The sequence below is a fragment of the Triticum aestivum genome, chromosome 4A (genome assembly GCF_018294505.1).
Source record: "Triticum aestivum cultivar Chinese Spring chromosome 4A, IWGSC CS RefSeq v2.1, whole genome shotgun sequence".
Taxonomy (NCBI): Eukaryota; Viridiplantae; Streptophyta; class Magnoliopsida; order Poales; family Poaceae; genus Triticum; species Triticum aestivum.
The window spans coordinates 8,982,660-9,009,998 of record NC_057803.1 but is presented as its reverse complement, the minus strand read 5'-3'; the positions used below and the strand labels follow the sequence as shown (position 1 = coordinate 9,009,998).

Here is a 27,339-nt window from a genome sequence, read left to right as displayed (position 1 = left end):
ATTATCGAACCAGTAGAAGAACCAAGCAACACAACGTAAAAAGCACCTGCACACAAATGAAAAATTCCCGCAACCCGACACGTAAAAGGGGTTGTCAATCCCTTTCGGGTACGGCGCCTCAAGATAGGCAAACGGACGTGAATAATCTTCTATTATATACTTAAAATAGAAGACAAATAAGCTACCACATTTATCCACATATGTTAATATTATTTGCACCGTTAGATTCAAATAATAATGGCTGAGATTAAAAGTTTTTACGTAACATGCTAACATGTATTTACTAACTTATTGAACTAGCACGTTGTCACGTCTATGCATATGCATATATTGTACATGTACGGAAAGAGTCAATCATCTACATGTAATTAATGAGTGCAAGCAGGAATCGTCCACACGGAAAAAGAGAATAGTCTGGACAACGTACGCCTAAGATAAACTACACAAGATCACACGGCAATATATATTCTATTTTGTGTGACACGTCCAGACGTAATCACATACTAGAGCACCACCGTCACATATACAAAACCTCACGTGCGTCTAATTCCAAATCGGGCATATGCATGCCAAAAAAACAAGGAGAACTACAACCAGACTCAATCTATAGAACTCCACACGGAGTCTTGATAAAAGGAAATACCATGTGGAGTCCTGATAAAGAGAAACTCCACATGGATCGGACAAGGCACTCAGCCGGCCACATCCAACCCCAAGAGTCAGAATCCAACCAATTCTGGACAAATCGATGTTTGTAAATCTGCTACCTGATCAGAGCACCACCGAGAAAATTGAAGTCTTCCAGAATTTGCTACGCGAGCACCACAAACAAAATCAAAGACTATAGAACAAATCTGCCATCCGATTAGAGCACCACCAACAATCGAAGATTGTCGGCTCTGTGATGCCAGACAAATATCAAAGAAAGCCAAAACTCTGATGTGGCTGCATCTCAATGCCCGGTAAAGTCAGGACAGATCTTCTGAGCTGCGTCTCACTTGAATCAGGTTCGTAAACATTATGAATTAATTAATCATTTATCAGAATAAAAGTTGCATAGATAGCTGACTAACAAATTCAGAATCCTTTCAAAGCCAAAAAACTATGGTGTTGATGAAGCTTAGTGCTTACATAGATAGCTGACTAAGAATTTTAGAATCCTTTCACAGCCAAAAAACTATGGTGTTGAAGAAGCTTTAGTGCTTACCAACAACAGGATAAACTAGAACATTCAAGTGAAAGTACAGAGAATGTGGGATTACCTCAATCATACAACAGATCATCAATTTAAAACAAGCAAATGCTAATTATATTTTGTTTGCACTGATATGGCAAAATAGTTCATGTCACTATCAACATTAAAAGCATCATGCTATTATCCGGAAGAATTTGATACAATTATATTGATGAAAGAAAATGATAGTTCTATTTATGCATATAACACTTTTTTACAGGTATGCATATAATACTTTTAAGTTTGTCAAATCCACAAAGTATCACCATTGAGAAATGAAATTAATTTATTTCTTCATACTCCCTCCGTTTCTTTTTAGTCAGCATATAAGATTTGGTCAAAGTCAAACTTTGTAAAGTTTGACCAATTTTATAGAAAAAAATATTAACATCTACAATACTAAAGCTATATGGTATGAAAATTCATTTCATGAGGTATCTAACAGTATTGATTTCATATTGTGAATCTTCATATTATTTTCTATAAACTTAGTCAAAGTTAACAAAGTTTGAGTTTGACCAAATTTTATATGCAGACTAAAAAAACGGAGGGAGTACAATTTAAAGGTAAAGAAGGTGAAAGGACCATTAGAATGTTTTCTAGATTACAACTCCGAGTTTGCCACCAAGGACACGATACAAAAACAGGGAGATAAAGTTAAGCAAGGCTCAGGTATGTCTATACTCTATACTTTTAAATAATCTAATTGATATTTCTAAACTTGAAGAAATTAATCTCCAACTTTGTATGACATTGGATTATTCACCCAAATGAAGCATGTGCAATCAAGAATAACAATCCCCGCAAAAAAAGAAATCAAGAATAACAAAAATGATTTTACAAACTTCATATTGCCACAAGACTGCTTCTAATAACAGATCAAGTGCAAAATGCATGCCCATTACTGAAATTTTAATTGGACTTCCACCATTGCGGCTAAGATTAACACTTTTCAGCTTACCCTTTTTTTTGCGGGAAGCTTATCCGTTTAGGAGTGATGAAACCAGGACTAAGTATGGGGAATGTTTTCTTATTTTTCAAATGAGAATGTAATTATTGTAGAAATTCATACAGTAAGGCCAATGATGTTGCAAACAAATCTAATAGATTTGTCATTGATTTAATAGGGTTGTGCCTAAAGTCAACCAGCGCCAGAAGAATATATACAGATCTACACAGCCGAAAAAGAAAGAGGCACGGAAAAGGTCTAAGTAATCCATGTGCACGCCTAAGTAATTCAATCTACTAGGAAATGATTGTTCACGTACAAACATATTTCAGTATGGGCCCGTACGTACAAAGCTAGGTCGCCTATACAAATTAGGAAAAAGTGGGCATGTCCTTTTGAGAGAGAAAAAAATATATGCCTAAGTAATTCAATCTACTAGGAGTACAAAATCAGATCATCTACACACTTTAAAAAAACATGGGCAGGTCCTTCGGTGAAAAACAAAAGGCACGCCTAAATCATTCAACTTACTGGGAAATATACTAAAAAGTCTAGCCGCCAAACACATCCCATGTGTACATGCAAGCACTTGCATCTAATTCTAACGGACAGACAAGTCGGACTTTGGGCAGAAAAATAGACAATGGTACGAGGCACGGTACAAAAACAACAAGCGCCAACCTATCTAAAGCTGTATACTTGATGAAGATTTTGAGTCATGCTAGATAAATCTAAATATCTTCTATTACTTTTCCAAATGAATCGTGACTCATGTTTATTCACCAATATAATATAACAATTTTACTTGACTAACTCCATATATGCAGGACAAGAAAGTTTACCAAAAATGATCGAGATGGATAACAATAAACAAGGAACATTGAAATATTTTATAGAAGGAGAACATTACGAGAACTTACTGGAATGAGGCACAAAACCAAGACAAGTCAGGTGATGGTTCAAACTTCTTCTAAGATATGATATCACCACTTCTTGAGGAAACGAGACTCTCAGACCTGTAGTGCTTTTCTGACAATTGAGTCATATCAGTTATAGTGGAGTCATATCTAAATTATTTGTCTCTCAACTTCTTCGGGATGCTAAGTTTTTGGGTGATTTTTTTACGATTTTGTTTTTCACAACAATATGTATAATAATCTATTACACAAAAATATTCAAATGATCAAATTCTGATTGACACAAACTAACTACAAAGGAAAGTGGAAAGTCCTACTGCGAAAATTGTGGTACATATCAAGAAACCATAACACCTGGTAAGCATATTCTGCCAATTTGAATGAGAACTTCCATATTATATTTACTCTTAATGAGAGTGGTATGTAAAAATTGCTAAACTTATTGGATGGGAAGATCTCAGAAGCACCAAGCAAACCATTTATGTTTACTGAGATAGAGAAATAATGCTTGACAAAGATCAGTATAAGGCGGACAATTATTATTATTAGATAAGGGTCAAAACTTAGCACTATGAGAAACATGTCAAATTGTAATTATTCGAAACACATTCATACATGCACTTTTGTGAGTTTTATGTTGTTCTTGGAAACAACCCTTCTATCCTACAGCCTTTTCAGTTGAAGAGAACAAAGAGAAAAGCTTCAGTGTTATAGGCATCTCCCACAACACATGTGAAAAAACTAAAATCTATTGCATATCAATTAACACATATGGGCCAAAGTCAGTGAATACATGCAAGCCTTCTTTCTTTGTCTTAAATACACCTATTATTAATATAAGTTGCTAATATATGGTAACAACATATAGAAAGAACACACCTTTTATCCAACAAATATTGAACACTTTTTGCTATAGGAAACTTCATATAATTATTACGGTTGTCTTGAAGAGACAATAATCAAAGTTGGGCAGAATGTCAACTAAAAAAATAGGTTCGATTCCCTAAAACAACGCAAGGCACATCAATGGCAAGTGACATAAGTTATATCCTAGAACACTATGAAGAACATGGCCGTCCAACCCGACGACACAGCTCTAGGCCAGCGCCACGAACTGGAGAGCAACGCCACTCAGTGAAACGAATCTCTTATTTTCTCCGGTGGCCTCGAAGCCTTGCTGCTTGGGGGCAAAAAATCCTTCTCTCCAAGAGAAAATTTCTACACCGGAAAAGACGGAGAAAGGTCAGGTGACCTTAATCATCCCCTTCTCATAGCCATAGCAAATCTCCATAAAGAATCCATGCCATTGCTGGAGGTTAGCAGACCAAGATCTGGGAAGGAAGGAGAAGGAGAGGAAGATGAGTGATTACCTAGAGGAGTGCCACCCCTCATGTTCAAGTGGACCCAACTCCATGGCCATCCAATCGATGACGGCGGCGAGCTGCAGGCACGTGTGGTCGAGCTGGATGACATGCCGCCGTCGGGAGCCTGGAGCCACCGCACTCCACCCCAAATCCCACTTCTCCCCTGTCCTCTTTTCTTAGCAAGATCTAGCAACGTATTGTGGATGAATCCTTAGATCAGGTAAGGAACGGGAGGAGAATGAGAATGGGGAAAGGGATGAATGGTACTACAGCCGTATAGATGCAAAATACAGTAGATTTGTTAACGAGATGCAAAATACAGTAGATTTGTTAACGAGATGCAAAAAACTGTAGATTAAAGAAACGTGAAGCTCCCAATGTAGAGTCAAATGTAGAGTCAAGCTCCCCTGGTTCCTGACGTGCATTTTGCACGCGGACTTGAATTCCCTAAATGAATAAAATGACGGAAAGCGGAGTTATAAAAAAAAAACGTGCGTCGCTTCGTACTGCTTCCCCCAATTCCATCTGTCAAGCGCTGCTCTATGGCGATTGCATCGGACGGCCTACGAACGCCTGCTCGAAACACTTCTAGCACTGTTTTTTTCTGTTGGGATGGTAAACATATATAGAATTTTCTTTTCTAACGCAACTGGCATTAGCTACTAACTTTGCATTGAACGAATAAACGTCTTACATATTTAGGGATGGAAGTAGTACATAATATATTTTTCTGAAAATTAATCTAGGATTTTTCGTTGAAAAACCTACATAATCCAATATCTCGGGATGGATTAGGACCATATTGTAAAAATAGACAAATAGACAAATAGAAAATTGTTAGGCATTCATTAAAAAATAAATGCTTAGAGAACTAAAATAATAAACTGAGATAACTTAAACACAAAAAGAATGGTATGAAGAGGACAATGCATATGGAGGTGTTCTACTGGCAATAATTATTATCTTTTGTACAATGTCAAAAAATGTTAAATGCATGTCTATATGATTAAGAAAAAGGGTTTTGTCAGGTCTCAGTCGACTAAGGCTTAATCAAGCCTTAGTCAAACGACATAACATGTAAGAAAGAAAAACCGGAAAAAAATTGAATGAGTCTCAATGTAAAATCACACGAATATAGTATCGACTGAGACGTAATGAAAACTCAATGAATTGAGATTTAGCAAGACTATTAATAAAAATAGCTAAAACATATTATTTATTAAAAAATCAACTCTAGCCGCGCAATTGCGTGGGTGGACCCGCTAGTTTTGTAGTAAATTGGTAGATCGAATGCCAAATAAAATAAATAAGAATAAATTACAGCAAGGTATTTTTATATTTTTGGTTTAATAGATCTGAAAATAAATGCAAAGGAAAAATAGATCGCAAAGGCAAATAGTATGAGAAAGAAGACCTAGGGGCCGTAGGTTTCACTAGTGGCTTCTCTCGAGAAAAATAGCAAATGACGAGTAAACAAAATACTGTTGGGCAATTGATAGAACTTCAAATAATCGTGATGATATCCAGGCAATGATCATTACATAGGCATCACGTCCAGGATTAGTAGACCGACTCCTGCCTACGTGTACTACTATTACTCCCCACATCGACCGCTTTCCAGCATGCATCTAGTGTATTAAGTTCACGGAGAAACGGAGTAATACAATAAGAACGATGACATGATTTAGACAAGATCTATCTATGTAGAGATAGACCCCATCATTTTATCCTTAGTAGCAACGATACATACGTGTCGGTTCCCTTTCTGTCATTGGGATCAAGCACCGGAAGATCGAACCCACTACAAAGCACATCTTCCCATTTCAAGATAAATAGATCAAGTTGGCCGAACAAAACTCAAATATCGGAGAAGAAATACGAGGCTATAAGTAATCTGTTGGGGAACATATTATTTCAAAAAAATCCTACGATCACGCAATATCTATCTAGGTTATGCATAGAAACGAGAGGGGGGGTGTCTACGTACCATCGTAGACCGAAAGCGGAAGCGTTTAGTAATGCGGTTGATGTAGTCGAACGTCTTCGCGATCCAACCTATCAAGTACCGAACGAGCGGCACCTCCGCGATCTGCACACGTTCAGCTCGGTGACATCCGTCGTACTCTTGATCCAGCTGAGGCCGAGGGTGAGTTCCGTCAGCACGACGGCGTGTTGACGGTGATGATGAAGTTACTGATGCAGGGCTTTGCCTAAGCACTACGACAATATGACCGAGATGGAAAACTGTGGAGGGGGCACCGCACACGGCTAAAGATCAACTTGTGTGTCTATGGGGTGCCCCCTCCCCCATATATAAAGGAGGGGAGGAGGAGGAGGGCCGGACTCAAGGGGCGCGCCCAAGGAGGGGGATTCCTACTACTAGTAGGAGTAGGTTTCCCCCTTTTCTAGTCCAAGTAGGAGAAGAAGGAAGGAGAGGAAGAAGAGAAGGAAAGGGGGCCGGGCCCCCTAGCCCTTGCCCAATTCGGTTTGGACTAGGGGGGCGCGCGCCACCTCTTGGCCTGCCTCCTCTCTTCCACCACTAGGCCCATAAGCCCCAATAACTTCCCGAAGGGGGTTCCGGTAACCCCCGGTACTCCAAAACTTATCCGAAACGACCCGAACCATTCCGGTGTCCGAATGTAACCTTCCAATATATGAATCTTTATGTATTGACCATTTTGAGACTCCTCGTCATGTCCGTGATCTCATCCGGGACTCCGAACAACCTTCGGTACATCAAATCACATAACTCATGATACATATCATCATCGAACGTTAAGCGTGCGGACCCTACGGGTTCGAGAACTATGGACATGGTCCACCAAAGTCCACACTTTGTTCTCATACATGGATTCTATCTCAGATTTCATGGCCTCAAGCCATCTGTCGAAATCTGGGCTCATCATCGCTTCCTCATAGTTCGTAGGTTCATCATGGTCTAGCAACATGACTTCCAGAACAGGATTACCGTACCACTCTGGTGTGGATCGTACTCTGGTTGACCTACGAGGTTCGGTAGTAACTTGATCTGAAGTTTCATGATCATCATCATTAACTTCCTCACTAATTGGTGTAGGCATCACTGGAACTGATTTTAGTGATGAGCTACTTTCCAATTCGAGAGAAGGTACAGTTACCTCATCAAGTTATACTTTCCTCCCACTCACTTCCTTCAAGAGAAACTCCTTCTCTAGAAAGGATCCACTCTTAGCAACAAAGATCTTGCCTTCGGATCTGTGATACAAGGTGTACCCAACAGTTTCTATTGGGTATCCTATGAAGACGCACTTCTCCGATTTGGGTTTGAGCTTATCAGGATGAAACTTTTTCACATAAGCATTGCAACCCCAAACTTTAAGAAACGACAGCTTAGGTTTCTTGCTAAACCACAGTTCATACGGTGTCGTCTCAACGGATTTTTTTAGACGGTGCCCTATTTAACATGAATGCAACTTTCTCTAATGCATAACCCCAAAATGATAGTGCTAAATCGGTAAGAGACATCATAGATCGCACCATATCTAATAAAGTATAGGTACGACATTTGGACACAGCATTACGCTGTGGTGTTCCAGGTGGCGTGAGTTGCAAAACTATTCCACATTGTTTCAAATGAAGGCCAAACTCGTAACTCAAATAATCACCTCCGCGATTAGATCGTAGAAACTTTATTTTTTGTTAAGATGATTCTCAACTTCACTCTGAATTTCTTTAAACTTTTCAAATGTTTCAGACTTGTGTTTCATTAAGTAGATATACCCATATCTGCTCAATCATCTGTGAAGGTCAGAAAATAATGATACCCGCCGCGAGCCTCAACACTCATCGGAACGCATACATCGGTATGTATTATTTCCAATAATTCAGTGGCTCGCACCATTGTTCCGGAGAACGGAGTCTTAGTCATCTTGCCCATGAGGCATGGTTCGCAAGCATCAAGTGATTCCAAAAGCCCACCAGCATGGATTTTCTTCATGCTCTTTACACCAACATGACCTAAGCGGCAGTGCCACAAGTAAGTTGCACTATCATTATTAACCTTGCATCTTTTGGCTTCAATATTATGAATATGTGTATCACTACAATCGAGATTCAATAAACCATTCACCCTGGGTGTATGACCACTGAAGGTTTTATTCATGTAAACAGAATAACAATTATTCTTTGACTTAAATGAATAACTGTATTGCAATAAACATAATCCAATCATATTATGCTCAACGCAATCACCAAATAACATTTATTTTAGGTTCAACACTAATCCTGAAGGTAAAGGGAGTGTGCGATGGTGATCTTATCAACCTTGGAATCACTTCCAATACACATCGTGACCTTGCCCTCAACTAGTCTCTGTTCATTTTATAACTCCTGTTTCAAGTTACTAATCATAGCAACTGAACTAGTATCAAATACCTAGGGGGTACTATGAATACTAGTAAAGTACACATCAATAACATGTATATCATACATACTTTTGTTCACTTTGCCATCCTTCTTATCCGCCAAGTATTTGGGGCAGTTCCGCTTCCAGTGATCATTTCCTTTGCAGTTAGAAGCACTCGGTTTCAGGCTTGGGTCTAGCTTTGGGCTTCTTCATGGGAGTGGCAACTTGCTTGCCATTCGTCTTGAAGTTCCTTTTCTTTCCCTTGCCCTTTTACTTGAAACTAGTGGTTGATACGTCTCCAACGTATCTATAATTTTTGATTGCTCCATGCTATTATATTATCTATTTTGGATGTTAATGGGCTTATTTTTACACTTTTATATTATTTTTGGGACTAACCTATTAACCTGAGGCCCAGCCCAAATTGCTGTTTTTTTGCCTATTTTAGAGTTTCGCCGAAAAGGAATATCAAACGGAGTCCAAACAGAATGAAACCTTCGGGAGCATTATTTTCGGAACAAACGTGATCCAGGAGACTTGGAGTGGACGTCAAGAATCAATTGAGGAGGCCACGAGGGAGGGGGGCACGACCTCCACCCTCGTGGGCCCCTTGTTTCTCCACCGACCTACTTCTTCCTCCTATATATATGCACGTACCCCGCAAACATCCAGGAGCACCACGAAAACCTAATTCCACCGCCGCAACCTTCTGTACCCAAGAGATCCCATCTTGGGGCCTTTTCCGGAGCTCCGCCGGAGGGGGCATTGATCACGGAGGGCCTCTACCTCAACTCCATGGCCTCTCCGATGATGTGTGAGTAGTTTACTTCAGACCTTCGGGTCCATATCTAGTAGCTAGATGGCTTCTTCTCTCTCTTTGGATCTCAATACAAAGTTCTCCTCGATTCTCTTGGATATCTATTTGATGTAATCTTCTTTTGTGGTGTGTTTGTCGAGATCCGATGAATTGTGGGTTTATGATCAAGTTTATCTACGAACAATATTTGAATCTTCTCTGAATTCTTTTATGTATGATTGGTTTATCTTTGCAAGTCTCTTCGAATTATCAGTTTGGTTTGGCCTACTAGATTGATCTTTCTTGCAATGGGAGAAGTTCTTAGCTTTGGGTTCAATCTTGCGGTGCTCGATCCCAATGACAGAAAGGGAAACGACATGTATTGTATTGTTGCCATCGAGGATAAAAAGATGGGGTTTATATCATATTGCATGAGTTTATCCATCTACATCATGTCATCTTGCTTAAGGCGTTACTTTGTTCTTATGAACTTAATACTCTAGATGCATGCTGGATAGCGGTCGATGTGTGGAGTAATAGTAGTAGATGCGGAATCATTTCGGTCTACTTGTCTCGGACGTGATGCCTATATACATGATCATGCCTAGATATTCTCATAATTATTCTCTTTTCTATCAATTGCTCGACAATAATTTGTTTACCCACCATAATACTTATGCTATCTTGAGAGAAGCCACTAGTGAAACCTATGGCCCCCGGGTCTATTTTCCATCATACAAGTTTCCAATCTACTTTATTTTGCTATCTTTTACTTTCAATCTATATCATAAAAATATGAAAAATATTTATCTTATTATTATGATCTCTATCAGCTCACACTCTTGCAAGTGGTCGTGAAGGGATTGACAACCGATTTATCGTGTTGGTTGTGAGGTTCTTATTTGTTTGTTTAGGTACGAGGTAACTCGCGCGTGGTATCCTACTATATTGATACCTTGGTTCTCAAAAACTGAGGGAAATACTTATGTTGCTTTACTGCATCACCCTTTCCTCTTCAAGGGAAAACCAACGCAATGCTCAAGAGGTAGCAAGAAGGATTTTTGACGCTGTTGCCGGGGAGATCTACGCCAAGTCAAGACATACCAAGTACCCATCACAACCCTTATCCTTCGCATTACATTATTTGCCAGTTGCCTCTCGTTTTCCTCTCCCCCACTTCACCCTTGCTGTTTTATTCGCCCTCTTTTCCTTTCGCCCTCTCTTTCTGTTCGCCTCTTTTTCGCTTGTTTCTTGTTTGCTTGTGTGTTGGATTGCTTGCTTGTCATGATGGCTCAAGATAATACTAAATTGTGTGACTTTGACAATACCAACAATAATGATTTTATTGGCACTCCGATTGCTCATCTTACCGATGCTGAATCTTGTGAAATTAATACTGCTTTGCTGAATCTTGTCATGAAAGATCCGTTTTCTAGCCTTCCTAGTGAAGATGCCGCTTCCCATCTAAACAACGTTGTTGATTTGTGTGATATGCAAAAGAAGAAAGATGTGGATAATGATATTGTTAAACTTAAGCTATTTCCGTTTTCGGTTAGAGATCGTGCTAGAGCTTGGTTTCGTCTTTGCCTAAAAATAGTATTGATTCATGGAATAAGTGCGAAGATGCTTTTATCTCTAAGTATTTTCCTCCCGCTAAGATCATCTCTCTTAGAAACGATATTACGAATTTTAAGCAACTTGATCATGAACATGTTGCACAAGCTTGGGAGAGGATGAAATCAATGATACGTAATTGCCCATCACATGGTTTAAATTTATGGATGATTATACAAAAAAAATTATGTCGGATTAAATTTTGCTTCTAGAAATCTTTTAGATTCGGCCGCTGGAGGCACTTTTATGGAAATCACTTTAGGAGAAGCTACAAAATTCCTAGATAATATTACGGTTAATTACTCTCAATGGCACACTGAAAGATCTACTAGTAAAAAGGTGCATGCAATTGAAGAGGTTGATGTTTTGAGTGGAAAGATGGATGAACTTATGAAATTGTTTGCTAATAAGAGTGCTCCTACTGATCCTAATGATATGCCTTTGTCTACTTTGATTGAGAATAATAATGAATCTATGGATGTGAATTTTGTTGGTAGGAACAATTTTGGTAATAACGCGTATAGAGGTAATTTTAATTCTAGGCCGTTTCCTAGTAATTCATCTAATAATTATGGTAATTCCTACAACAATTCTTATGGAAATTATAATAAAATGCCCTCTGATTTTGAATTTAGTATTAAAGAATTTATTACTTCGCAAAAGAGTTTCAATGCTTCGATTGAAGAAAAATTGCTTAAGATTGATGAGTTGGCTAGGAACGTAGATATAATTTCTCTTGATGTTGATTCTTTGAAACTTAGATCTATTCCACCTAAGCATGATATCAATGAGTCTCTTAAATCCATGAGAATTTCCATTGATGAGTGCAAAGAAAGAATCGCTAGGATGCGTGCTAAAAGAGATTGTTTTGTAAAAGCATGTTCTTCTAGTTTTCATGATAATAAGGATGAAGATCTAAAAGTGATTGATGTGTCCCCTATTAAATCTTTGTTTTGCAATATGAATCTTGATAATGATGGGACTGGAGATGAGTCAACTTTAGTTAGAAGGCATCCCAATGATTCAAAGTTTTTAGGTCTTGATGCAAACGTTGGTAAAAGTGGGATTGAAGAGGTTAAAACTTTAAATAGCAATGAACCCACCATCTTGGATTTCAAGGAATTTAATTATGATAATTTTTCTTCGCTAGATTCTATTTCCTTGTTGCAATCCATGCTAAATTCTCCTCATGCTTATAGTCAAAATAAAGCTTTTACTAAACATATCGTTGATGCTTTGATGCAATCTTATGAAGAAAAGCTTGAGTTGGAACTTTCTTTCCCTAGAAAACTTTATGACGAGTGGGAACCTACAATTAAAATTAAAATTAAAGATCATGAGTGCTATGCTTTGTGTGATTTGGGTGCTAGTGTTTCCACGATTCCAAAAACTTTGTGTGATTTGCTAGGTTTCCGTGAATTTGACGATTGTTCTCTAAACTTGCACCTTGCGGATTCCACTATTAACAAACCTATGGGAAAGATTAATGATGTTCTTATCGTTGCAAATAGGAATTATGTGCCCGTAGATTTCATTGTTCTTTATATAGATTGCAATCCTTCATGTCCTATTATTCTTGGTAGACCTTTCCTTAGAACGATTGGTGCAATTATTGATATGAAGGAAGGGAATATTAGATTCTAATTTCCATTAAGGAAAGGCACGGAACACTTCCCTAGAAAGAAAGTTAAATTACCATATGAATATATTATGAGAGCCACTTTTGGATTGCCTACCAAAGATGGCAATACCTAGATCTATCCTTGCTTTTATGCCTAGCTAAGGGCGTTAAACGATAGCGCTTGTTGGGAGGCAACCCAATTTTATTTTTATTCCTTGCTTTTTGCTCCTGTTTAGTAATGAAAATTTTATCTAGCCTCTTTTTTTATTGTGTTTGTTGTGTTTAATTAGTGTTTGTCCCAAGAAGAACCGTTGGGAAGACTTGGGGAAAGTCTTTTTCATCTTGCTGTAAAAAACAGAAACTTTAGCGCTCACCAGAATTGCTGGAATTTTTTATTAGAGAGTGCTATTTAGTTAATTATTTTTGCAGATGATAAATAGATAAATTCCTCATGTCCAGCAGTTTATTTTTTTAAAAAATGGGTTCCAGAAGTTTGCGTTAGTTACAGATTACTATAGACTGTTCTATTTTTGACAGATTCTGCTTTCCGTGTGTTGTTTGCTTATTTTGATGAATCTATGGCTAGTAAAAGAGTTTATAAACCATAGAGAAGTTGGAATATAGTAGTTTAACACCAATATAAATAAAGAATGAGTTCATTACAGTACCTTGAAGTGGTGTTTTGTTTTCTTTCGCTGACGGAGCCCACGAGATTCTCTTGTTAAGTTTTGTGTTGTGAAGTTTTCAAGTTTTGGGTAAAGATTCGATGGATTATGGAACAAGGAGTGGCAAGAGCCTAAGATTGGGGATGCCCATGGCACCCCAAGGTAAAATACAAGTACACCAAAAATTCTAAGCTTGGGGATGCCCCGGAAGGCATCCCCTCTTTTGTCTTCATTCATCAGTAACTTGGAGCTATATTTTATTCACCACATGATATGTGTTTTGCTTGGAGCGTTGTCGGTGTCAAAACCGGCGGATCTCGGGTAGGGGGTCCCGAACTGTGCGTATAAGGCGGATGGTAACAGGAGGCAGGGGACATGATGTTTACCCAGGTTCGGGCCCTCTTGACGGAGGTAATACCCTACGTCCTGCTTGATTGTTCTTGATGATATGAGTATTACAAGAGTTGATCTACCATGAGATCAAAGAGGCTAAACCCTAGAAGCTAGCCTATGGTATGATTGTATGTCATCCTATGGACAAAAACCTCCAGTTTATATAGGCACCGGAGGGGGCTAGGGTTACACAAGGTCGGTTACAAAAGGGGGAGATATACATATCCGTATTGCCTAGCTTGCCTTCCACACCAAGTAGAGTCCCATCCGGACACGGGGCGAAGTCTTCAATCTCGTATCTTCATAGTCCAACAGTCTGGCCAAAGGATATAGTCCGGCTGTCCGAAGACCCCTTAATCCAGGACTCCCTCAGTAGCCCCTGAACCAGGCTTCAATGATGATGAGCGCGCCGCGCAGTGTTGTCTTCGGCATTGCAAGGCGGATTCCTCCTCCGAATGAACCATGGAAGAGTTTGAAATACAAGGATAGTGTCCGACCCTGCAAAATAAGTTCCACATACCACCGTAGAGAGAATAATATTTCCACAAATCTAATCTGCTGACACGTTTTGATAGCATGACATCACGCCACGGCCCGGTTATTATTCAAACCGTTTTTCTTAACCAGCTTCGCACATAACGTGAGGCGGTTTCCTTGACATGTCTTGTCAAAGCAGAGATCGTGTTCCCCTTATCACGGGATTCTCATCAATACGGACGTGGGTAACCCAACCGCACCATCAATTACGGTGCCCGGGGAATAAGCGGTTTTGCCAGGCAAGTGGGGAGACACATCGCCTCTTTCGCCCTTATAAAGGGACAAAGATTTACCTTTTTCACCCACGCTTCCTTCCTCCCCGCTTACCCATTCCCACACACTCGAGCTCTAGCGCCCAAGCTCGCGTTCTTCTTCTCAAACCACTCCAAGCATGTCCGGAGCAGGAGGCAAGTGGATGGTCTCCTCCGTCACGGAGGAGAACATCAAAAAGTTATGGTGTCATAGCCCTAGAATTGCTTGTAGTTAGTTGCATCTGTGAGACTCCATGCATCATGTTTAAATTCAATTTGAAATTTGAATTGGGGATGTTCAAACCCTAGCACCAAATGAATTCAACTAGGTTCAAACAAAAATATTTTCAATGAACCCAAAATGCCCTTCAAAAATGTTCATTATTTATGGAAAAAGGTTAAACCCTTTACCAGAGGTCATGCACATTTTTCCAAGGCATTTATGATCTTTGAATTAACTCATATTGTATTTGACTTGGAGCTATTAATTCCTATAAAATATTTGGAAGCTCCAAATATTCTGAAACATTTTGTAGAGCTTTGGATTAATCCATATTGCTTCTACAATAAATCTCAGAAGCTACAAAAAATATTTGGTTAGCAAACCAAATTCAAAACAAAGACAGAGAATAGAAAACAGAAAGAAAAGCATAGAGTTTTTACCTGGCGCTCACCTGGCCTGGCCCAGGTCCTCCAGCCGGCCCAGCCCACTGGCAACTGCCAGTCGTCCCCTAGCTCTGCCAGTAGGCAGAGGCAGGACAGCGAGCGCACGCGCCGAGCGGCCACCTCCTGCTTCGCGCTGTCGACGCCTCCTGCATCCTCGCTGTTCGTCGTGGAAACGCCTGGACGCCCTGGACTTTCTCCCTCTTCCTCTGCTCACTTTCCCCCTCTCTCCCTCGCCCCCACCTCATGGACGAGGCCGCCATGGCCGCACCATCGCCGTACCCGCGGCCACCGCCACGGCCTCGCCTCTCCGAGCTGTCCACGAGCTCCGCCTCATCCGCCTCTTCCTCCTCGATGATCCGCCCGGCCTCGGACACGCTGCTTCATCGCCACCATCTCCGTTTCTGTCGCCGGCCACCGAGGCACCTCATCGGTCGATTCGCCACTACCAGTGCGCCCCTGAGCCCGCCGACCACCCCTGTAGAACCGCCATGAGCCCCTCTTCCTTTCCCCTCTACTCTCGTGCCCACGCTCGTCTCCTAGCTCCGTTCCCACTGCGGCCGAAAGCTTCTCGCCGCCGTCCATGGCGTAGCTATGGCCACAGCCGCGCAAGCTCACCACGGAGCGCGTCACCGTGCTCAACACATCACCTGGAGGCCGTAGCACCCGGCCGTTCGCTCCGCCGTGCCCCACAGCCCCATTCCCAACCTCACCCGAACTCCGGCCGCCGCCACGAGCTCGCTTCCGGCAAACTCTGGCCACCCCACGCCCTCCCATTGGTTCCCCTGCATGCGCGCGGGCACGGGCTACCTCCTGGTGCCCTCGTAGCGTCGATCCGTCGCCTCTGGCGCAACTCTGGCGGACGCCGCCGCGGTTTGAGGTCGCCACCGGCCAAAACTCCGGCGGGCTGACGTGTCCGACTTAATTAGCCACTAACCACCCTGTTCAGTTTAACACTAGACACTGACATGTAGGACCTGCCACTGACACAATTAGTTTAGGATTAATCTAATATCAAATAACCCTGTTTAACCTCCTGTGTCACTGACATGCGGGTCCCAGCCATCAGGTTTGACCTCGCTGGCGCTGTTGACATGCTGACGTCACTTTGACGTCAGGCTGACGCAATAAACTAGTTTTGGATTATTTCTATTTCAGAAATGATTTAGAAATTCTAGAAAATAGTATAAACTTCAAAAAATCATAGAAATTAATCTATAACTCCAAATGAAATAATTTATATATGAAAAATTATCAGAAAAATCCAAGGAATCCATCTGTACCATTATCATGCATGTTAGACCAACTTTTGGCTACTGTTTAGGACAAATCATATAAAGGGCATTTAGACCTTCACATATGGAGTTTGAATTTGAAACTAGGGTTCAAACCAAGTTCATTTAACTTGTTGCTAGTTGCATTAGCTCAATCAACAGCATATTGCCATGTCATGATCATGCATCATATTGTGCATTGCATTGATTGTGTTTATTCTCTGTTGCCGGTATTTGTTCCCCCTTAGTAGACGTTGATCCGGCGATGAGTTTGATGACACCGATGAAGAGCTATACTATCTTCAGAAGTGCCAGGCAAGCAAAACCCCCTTGTTCATCTCGATACAATCCCACTCTCTCGCTCCTGCTCTCTTTTACTGCATTAGGACAACAACGCTTCAACTGTTACATGCTGCGGTAGCTGAACCCCTTTCCTCTGCATGACCTGTCATTGCCATAGTAAATAGATGAAACCCACTAGCATGAGTAGGAATTGTTTGAGCCCTAATGTGCCTACTCATTCATGCTTGTTGTCATGCCTGCTACTGCTTAGAGTTGAGTCAGGTCTGATTCATCGGGAATGAATTGGAACGTGGTGAACATGTCCTACCGTTGAGAGCTAAGTGTGTGAACACGATTTGGTAAAGGTAGCGGTGAGAGCCATGTAGGAGTACATGGTGGGTTGTCTCATTGCAGCCGTTCTCAGGAACTGAGTTCTGTGTTTGTGATCCATGAACAGTTACTACCACACATTGGGTTCCGGTAACTCGGCCCCTCTCGGCTTATTAATCAACTCGATCACTGTCCAGGAGTTGCAACTAGTTTCTGGTGTTTGTAGGTAGTGTTAGTAGTCTACCAAGTGGCACCCGGTATAGGTGGGCTTGGGACAGACTAGGCACAGTGGCACGGTGTACCAAGTGGCACCCGGATGGTGGGCTTGGGAACCCTGCACACATCGTTTGGGGCCGTGAGTGACACCCCGGCCGGATCTCCTTGCGGATGGAATCCGAATAGGCGATAAACCTGGACTAGAGACTTGTTGGTTAGTCAGGTCGTGGCCGACACCCTCGCCCGGCTTCCGCTTGAAGGTTTCCGAGGTACATGACGTGTACAAGGCGATAAGTGGTGAGAACGTGTGTGAAGAAGTACACCCCTGCAGGGTTATCATTATCTATTCGAATAGCCGGATTCCTCGGATATGGAAACTTGGACCCCTTGCATAGTTCATAGACAAGTGAAAGTGGATACCCTAAAACTCGCAAGATAAGCGTGAGTGCTATGGATGGCGTTATCGCAGGGAGATGGGAGCGGATCCATAGTGGTGTATTGGTATGGTGAATATGTGTACTCGTGTGCGCCACCTCAAAAGAGTTACTTGCAGTCGTAGTTCAGGATAGCCACCGAGTCAAAGCTGGCTTGCTGCAGTCAAACTCCACCACCCCTTTGTTGATACTAATGCATATGTAGGTAGTTCTGATGTAAGTCTTGCTGGGTACGTTTGTACTCACGTTTGCATAATTTATGTTTTTGCAGAGAGACGTCAATCTCACTAGTAGTTCTGCGTGGACTTCGATGTTTAGCTTGTTACCTCAGCTACGATCTTGTACCCTTGGGAGGGTCTTGTAGATAGTCAGGCTTCTCAGCCTTTTTCATTTGTAGTTGTATGTACTCAGACAAGTTAAGCTTCCGCATGTGCTTGTTGCTTGTATGCTCTGTATGTTGGTCATGAGATCCATGTTTGTAATACTTGGCTCCTCAGAGCCTAATGAATAAATACTTGAGTCGTAGAGTTATGTTGTGATGCCATGTTGTATTTACACATATCGAGCATATTGTGTATATGATTGAAATGCTTGGTATGTGTGGGATCCGACAACCTAGTTGTTTATCCTTGGTAGCCTCTCTTATGGGGAAATGTAGTATTGTGCTTCCATGAGCCATAGTAGTCTGCTACAGCCCGGTTCACCGGAGTCCTGCTAGCCCAGCACTACTGCTCCGGAGCATTTGACTGGCCGGCATGTGATTCACTTTGTTCTTGTGTCTGTCCCTTTGGGGAAATGTCACGCGGTGACATCCGGAGTCCTGCCTAGCCTGCTACAGCCCGGGTTCCCGGAGTCCTGTTAGCCTAGTGCTACAGCCCGGATTCACACGCTGCTGACCGACATGCTCGATGTGATTCATGTATGCATGTCCCCATAGGTTGGTGCCGCTTTGGGTTCACGACTAGCCATGTCGGCCCGGGTTCTCTGTCATATGGATGCTAGCGACACTATCATATACGTGAGCCAAAAGGCGCAAACGGTCCCGAGCCATGGTAAGGCGACACCCGTGGGAATATCATGTGTGAGGCCGCAAAGTGATATGAGGTGTTACCGGCTAGATCGATGTGATTTGGAATCGGGGTCCTGCCATATGGGAAGCCGGATACTTGGCCGCGGATATCGCGCACCGGCTGCCAAATGCGGGGTGGATCGTCCCCATGCCCGAACCCCATGAGAGGGTAGTTTTTCTTACCCATTTTGTCTGCGGACTGGGATTTCCTCTCCACCCATTTGTCCGCGGGCTCATGTTCTACTATGGGCTGGATTTTCATGATCTGGCCCCCAACTTCATCCTCAACATCTCGGCATTTATCGTCATGTGCGAGGCCTTCCTCCGCATCAGGCCCCACTTCGGCCTATGGATGAAGACCTTCAATGTCAAACCGAAGGTGGTGGGCGGCCAGCAAGCAGAGTGCGGAGGCGCCATGGTGGGCAAGACGCCTAATGTCACCTGGCTCGAGGGCACCTATGTGGATACCATAAAGGGGTGGCAATCGGGGTGGTTCTACATCACCGAGCCGTGCGACTCCTACTGGGTGGCGGCCCCAAATTTCGACCCAGAATCCCCACACGGCTCACCTCCTGGAAAAAGAAGGGACTATCCTGGGGTTCTTCGGTAGAGCTGACCGGACTCCAGACCTGCATCAGAACATGACGAACAAGAAAATCAAGCTCGTCAACGTGGTCTAGGTTATGCTCTTCCGTCGGATCCTTCCGTGTCAACGACGGGCATTTGTTTTGTGGGAGTTCGACCCGGCCAAGCACCAGAGCTGCGAGAGCTCTACGACACGACGCACGAGGATGTCTGGAGGGTGCTGTTCAAGAGCACCGAGATGCCTCCCTCCCTCACCGAGGACCGCGGACTCAGCGCAAAGCGCCGCACCCATCTGGTAGGCTTTTATATCTCTTAGGGTATTGATTTGCCTCGGTTTAGTTATGTGCTGGATCTAAGCTTTCATGTCATTAACAAGACTGGATAGAGACAACGGAGCAGCTTGACTGCCCAGCCCCCCTGCCCGAAGATCCTGCAGATGCTCTTATAACGAAGATGCTGACTCCGGCACCTTACGAGGTGCCGGCAAAGAAGGCCACGAAGAAGGCCACAGGGACCCGAAAGGGTCTCCGGCGCAAGGTTATATTGGACTCATCATCCGATGACTCCGACGCGCACTCCTCCCACGGAAACGAGGAGGAGGAGAAAAGTTCTCCCCCCCAGCCGAGGGAGACAAGAAAAGGAAGGCCAACCCATCCGGGGAGGCCGAAGGGTCCAAGAAGGGAAGGGCCCTCCCTCCGGACTGTGCCACGACGGCCGCCGACAGCGGCGACGAGTGGCTACCCAGGGACAAGCCCCTGGCGAAGTCGTAAGTGTTCGGACATCATAGTGCTTCATGGTATGTTTTATTATACTGCCTTTCCTCATGCCGAACATGATTATGCAGTCCGTCCCGAGCTCATCTCGACGTACCCTCGTCGAGCGGCTCTTTGGACTCGTCGGATATGAACAGCGGTTCTCCTCCGACTGCTTCCACTCCTCGCCCTACGGACAACGCCGAGGTGTTGTCTCAAAAGGCACCGAGCCAAGGGGAGGTGATCCTGGGGGTGCCTCACGGCGACCTCCCGGACCCCGGGTACCAAGGGAGTGAGGCTCATACGGGCTTCGAGTTCGGGCCCCGGTCGGACACTGCGCCGGAACCTTCGATGGTTCCGGACTCCGGCAGGCGGTCCCCCATTAAGGGGGGCCAACCATCCGTGCCGGTGTCCTCTGTCCAACCAGAGGCACAGGACAACTTGCTGGAAGCGCTTCACAGCGCTTCCATCGATGAAGAGCACCGCACTATTATGAGTGCGGTGGTCAAGAAGGTTCAGTCCGCCAAAAATGGACTGACCGAAGCTTGCACCAGCCTCCTAACAGGCTTTGAGGTAAGCAGTCAAAATATAAGAAAATATTACCGCATAGATAGTAGCCCCTGATGCTCTGTTCGGTGTTCGCGAAGCAAAGTCGAATAGAGGATCAAATGATAACTCAAGAGTCTAATTAGACTATGTCTGTGTATGTGCATGCTTCACTATTGGCTCCTGCCGCACGTACTGCGGAGGTCTCTGCGCTGAAGCAGGCCCTGAAGCGGTCCGAGGACGAGCTCGGCCTTACCAAGAGGCAGCTCGAAGAGAGCAAAGGTAAGATATACCCCTGTCTATATAGTTAAAAAGAAGCTCGGGTGTAAAGTAATAGGGTCATCATGAATTTATCAGGGGCCACGACCGAGGTGGAGACCCTAAGGAAGGCATTGTCCGAGGCCGAAGACAAAGCGGCCAAAGAACGCATGGAACGGGACAATCAAGAAGCCCGATGCTACGTCTCGAGCTAGCGATGGTTTTCCCCGAAGAGGAGGGGGTGATGCAGCACAGTAGCGTAAGTATTTCCCTCAGTTTTTGAGAACCAAGGTATCAATCCAGTAGGAGGTCACGCGCAAGTCCCTCGTACCTGCACAAAACGGTAGCAACTCGCAACCAGCGCTTAGGGGTTGTCAATCCCTTCACGGTCACTGATACGTCTCCAATGTATCTATAATTTTTGATTGCTCCATGCTACTTTATCTACTGTTTTGGACTATATTGGGCTTTATTTTCCACTTTTATATTATTTTTGGGACTAACCTATTAACCAGAGGGGTTGTCAATCCCTTCACGGTCACTGATACGTCTCCAACGTATCTATAATTTTTGATTGCTCCATGCTACTTTATCTACTGTTTTGGACTATATTGGGCTTTAGTTTCCACTTTTATATTATTTTTGGGACTAACCTATTAATCGGAGGCCCAGCCCAGAATTGCTGTTTTTGCCTATTTCAGTATTTCGAGGAAACAGAATATCAAACGGAGTCCAAACGGAATGAAACCTTCGGGAACGTGATCTTCTCACCGAACGTGATCCAGGAGACTTGGACCCTACTCCAAGAAGTTTCCGGGGAGGTCACGAGGGTGGAGGGCGCGCCCCCTACCTCGTGGGCCCCTCGGAGCTCCACCGACGTGCTCCTTCCGCCTATATATCTCCATATACCCTAAAAACATCCGAGAGCAACATAGATCGGGAGTTCCGCCGCCAGAAGCCTCCGTAGCCACCGAAACTCAATCTAGACCCGTTCTGGCACCCTGCCGGAGGGGGCAATCCTTCTCCGGTGGCCATCTTCATCATCCCGGTGCTCTCCATGACGAGGAGGGAGTAGTTCTCCCTCGGGGCTGAGGGTATGTACCAGTAGCTATGTGTTTGATCTCTCTCTCTCTCTCGTGTTCTTGAGATGATACGATCTTGATGTATCGCGAGCTTTGCTATTATATTTGGATCCTATGATGTTTATTCCCCCCTCTTCTCTCTTGTAATGAATCGAGTTTCCCCTTTGAAGTAATCTTATCAGATTGAGTCTTTAAAGACTTGAGAACACTTGATGTATGTCTTGCCGTGGATATCTGTGGTGACAATGGGATACCACCTGCCACTTGATGTACGTTTTGGTGACCAACTTGCGGGTTTCGTGACATTAGGAACCTATGCATAGGGGTTGGCACACGTTTTCGTTGTGATTCTCCGGTAGAAACTTTGGGGCACTCTTTGAGGTTCTTTGTGTTGGTTGAATAGATGAATTGAGATTGTGTGATGCATATCGTATAATCATGCCCACGGATACTTGAGGTGACATTGAAGTATCTAGGTGACATTAGGGTTTTGGTTGATTTGTATCTTAAGGTGTTATTCTAGTACGAACTCTAGGGCTGTTTGTGACACTTATAGGAATAGCCCAACGGATTGATTGGAAAGAATAACTTTGAGGTGGTTTCGTACCCTACCATAATCTCTTCGTTCGTTCTCCACTATTAGTGACTTTGGAGTGACTCTTTGTTGCATGTTGAGGGATAATTTTATGATCCAATTATGTTAGTATTGTTGAGAGGACTTACACTAGTGAAAGTATGAACCCTAGGCCTTATTTCCTATCATTGTAATACCGTTTACGCTCACTTTTATCATTAGTTACCTTGCTGTTTTTATATTTTCAGATTACAAATACCTTTATCTACCATCCATATTGCACTTGTATCACCATCTCTTCGCCGAACTAGTGCACCTATACAATTTACCATTGTATTGGGTGTGTTGGGGACACAAGAGACTCTTTGTTATTTGGTTGCAGGGTTGCTTGAGAGAGACCATCTTCATCATACACCTCCTACGGATTGATAAACCTTAGGTCATCCACTTGAGGGAAATTTGCTACTGTCCTACAAACCTCTGCACTTGGAGCCCAACAACGTCTACAAGAAGAAGGTTGTGTAGTAGACATCAGTCACTTACGAGAGTGAGATCTGATAGAGATAATATTTTTGGTATTTTTGGTATAAAGATGCAAAGTGAAAAGTAAAAGCAAAACAAGTAAAATAAAGTAATGGAGATTGATATGATGAGAATAGACCCGGGGGCCATAGGTTTCACTAGTGGCTTCTCTCAAGAGCATAGATATTCTACGGTGGGTGAACAAATTACTGTTGAGCAATTGATAGAATTGAGCATAGTTATGAGGTTATCTAGGTATGATCATGTATATAGGCATCACGTCCGTGACAAGTAGACCGACTCCTGCCTGCATCTACTACTATTACTCCACTCACCTACCGCTATCCAGCATGCATCTAGAGTATTAAGTTAAAAACAGAGTAACGCCTTAAGCAAGATGACATGATGTAGAGGAATAAATTCATGCAATATGATAAATACCCCATCTTGTTATCCTCGATGGCAACAATACAATACGTGCCTTGCAACTCTGTCTGTCACTGAGTAAGGACACCGCAAGATTGAACCCAAAGCTAAGCACTTCTCCCATTGCAAGAACTACCAATCTAGTTGGCCAAACCAAACGGATAATTCAAAGAGACTTGCAAAGATAACTCAATCATACATAAAAGAATTCAGAGAAGATTCAAATATTATTCATAGATAAGTTGGATCATAAACCCACAATTCATCGGTCTCAACAAACACACCGCAAAAAGAAGATTACATCGAATAGATCTCCACGAGAGAGGGGGAGAACATTGTATTGAGATCCAAAAAGAGAGAAGAAGCCATCTAGCTACTAGCTATGGACCCGAAGGTCTGAAGTAAACTACTCACACTTCATCGGAAGAGCTATGGTGTTGATGTAGAAGCCCTCCGTGATGGATGCCCTCTCCGGTGGAGCTCCGGAACAGGCCCCAAGATGGGATCTCGTGGATACAGGAAGTTGCGGCGGTGGAATTAGGTTTTTGGCTCCGTCTCTGGTCTAATGGGGGTACGTAGGTATATATAGGAGGAAGGAGCACGTCGGTGGAGCTCCGAGGGGCCCACGAGGCAGGGGGCGCACCCAGGGGGCGCGCCCTCCACCCTCGTGACCTCCCCGGAAACTTCTTGGAGTAGGGTCCAAGTCTCCTGGATCACGTTCGGTGAGAAGATCACGTTCCCGAAGGTTTCATTCCATTTGGACTCCGTTTGATATTCTCTTTCCTCGAAATACCGAAATAGGCAAAAAAACAACAATTCTGGGTTGGGCCTCCGGTTAATAGGTTAGTCCCAAAAATAATATAAAAGTGGAAAATAAAGCCCAATATAGTCCAAAACAGTAGATAAAGTAGCATGGAGCAATCAGAAATTATAGATACGTTGGAGACGTATCAGGCATCCCCAAGCTTAATTCCTGCTCGTCCTCGAGTAGGTAAATAATAAAAAGAGAATTTTTGATGCGGAGTGATACTTTGGCATAATTTCAATGTAAATCTTCTTAATCATGGTATGAATATTCAGATCCGAAAGGTTCAAGACAAAAGTTCATATTGACATAAAAAATGATAATACTTCAAGCATACTAATCAAACAATTATGTCATCTCAAAATAACATGGCCAAAGGAAGTTCATCCCTAAAAAATCATATAGTTAGGCTATGCTTCATTTTCGTCACACAAAGATGTTCCCAACTTCTATACCCCCAATGACAAGCCAAGCAATTGTTTCATACTCAAATAATCTCAAACTTTTTTTAACCTTCACGCAATACATGAGCGCGAGCCATGGACATAGCACTATGGGTGGTATAGAATATGATGATGGGGATTGTGTGGAGAAGAAAAAAAGGAGAAAGTCTCACATCAACGAGGCTAATCAATGAGCTATGGAGATGCCCATCAATTGATGTTAATGCAAGGAGTAGGGATTGCCATGCAACGGATGCACTAGAGCTAAGAATTCTCAACAAAAGAAAACTAGTGGGTGTGCATCCAATTTGCTTGCTCATGAAGACCTAGGGCATTTTGAGGAAGCCCATCGTTGGAATATACAAGCCAAGTTCTATAATGAAAAATTCCCACTAGTATGAACAATACAAATTATGAGACTCACTATATGAAAATCATGGTGCTACTTTGAAGCACAAGTGTGGAAAAAGAGATACTAGCATTGCCCTTTTTATTTTCTCTTTTTTTGGGCCTTTCTTTTTTTATTTTTGGCCTTTCTCTTTTTTTTGATTGGGTAATGCTCTAATAATGATGATCATCACACTTCTATTGATTACAACATAATGATTACAACTCGATACTAGAACAAGATATGACTCTATATGAATGCCTCCGGTGCTGTTCCGGGATGGTGCAATGAATCAAGAGTGACATGTATGAAAAATAATGCATGGTGGCTTTGCCACAAATACGATGTCAACTACAAGATCATGCAATGGCAATATGACAAAAGTAAAGCATGTCATGATGATGATGATGATGATGATGATGATGATGGAAGTTGCATGGCAATATATCTCGGAATGGCTATGGAAATGCCATGATAGGTAGGTATGGTGGCTATTTTGAGGAAGATATAGAGAGGTTTATGTGTGAAAGAGCGTATCATATCACGGGGTATGGATGCACCGGCGAAGTTTGCACCAACTCTCAATGTGAGAAAGGGCAATGCACGGTACCGAAGAGGCTAGCAAATGGCAGAAAGGTAAAAGTGCGTATAATCCATGGACTCAACGTTAGTCAAAAGAACTCATATACTTATTGCAAAAATTTAGAAGTCATCAAAAATCAAGTACTACACGCATGCTCCTAGGGGGATAGATTGGTAGGAAAAGACCATCGCTCGTCCCCGACCGCCACTCATAACGATGCACAAGCCAGGTACACTTCATGCTTCAAATTTGTTACACAACTTTAACCATACGTGCATGCTACGGGACTTGCTAACTTCAACACAAGTATTTCTCAAATTCACAACTACTCAACTAGCATGACTATGATATTATCACCTCCATATCTCAAAACAATTATCAAGCATCAAACTTATCTTAGTATTCAACCCACTAAAAAGGAAGTTTCACATATCTTGAATACCAAGTATATTAACATTAAGCAAATTACCATGCTATTAACGACTCTCAAAATAATCTAAGTGAAGCATGAGAGATCAAGTTTCTTTAAAACAAACCACCACCGTGCTCTAAAAGATCTAAGTGAAGCACTAGAGCAAAAATTATCACGCTCAAAAAGATATAAGTGAAGCACATAGAGTAAACTATCAAGATCAAAAGATATAAGTGAAGCACATAGAGTATTCTAACAAATTTCAATTCATACATGGCTCTCTCAAAAGGTGTGTACAGAAAGGATGATTGTGGTATACTAACAAGCAAAGACATAAATAATACAAGACGCTCCAAGCAAAACACATATCATGTGGTGAATAAAAATATAGCTCCAACTAAATTACCGATGGAAGTGGACGAAAGAGGGGATGCCTTCCGGGGCATCCCCAAGCTTTGACTTTTTGGTGTCCTTGGATTATCTTGGGGGTGCCATGGGCATCCCCAAGCTTAGGCTCTTTCCACTCCTTGTTCCATAATCCATCAAAAGAATTCACCCAAAACTTGAAAACTTCACAACACAAGACTCAATAGAAATCTCGTGAGCTCCGTTAGAGAAAGAAAACAAAAGACTACTTTAAGGTACTGTAGTGAACTTGTTCTTTATTTGTATTGGTGTTAAACCTACTGTATTCAAACTTCTCTATGGTTAGTAAACTATTTTACTAGCCATAGATTCATCAAAATAAGCAAACAACACACGCAAAACAGAATCTGTCAAAAACAGAACAGTCTGTAGTAATCTGTTACTAACGCAAACTTCTGGAACCCAAAAAATTCTACCAAAATTAGAAGACCTGGGAAATTTGTTTATTGATCATCAGAAGTTGTAATCACTATTTTATCACGTTCTGGTGATTTTTGACAATTCGGGCACTGAGCGCAAAGATTCTGGAAATTACAGCAAGATC

General features: G+C 42.5%; 1 long non-coding RNA gene across 1 annotated transcript; it reads right to left on the bottom strand.

Moving 5' to 3' along the window:
• Positions 1–3,994: 3,994 nt before the first annotated feature.
• On the bottom strand, positions 3,995–4,894 carry LOC123084756 (uncharacterized). The gene is made up of 2 exons (XR_006439394.1): positions 4,471–4,894; positions 3,995–4,318 (listed from the first exon to the last, which is right to left on the bottom strand). It is a non-coding gene; the product is annotated as an uncharacterized lncRNA (long non-coding RNA).
• Positions 4,895–27,339: the final 22,445 nt, after the last annotated feature.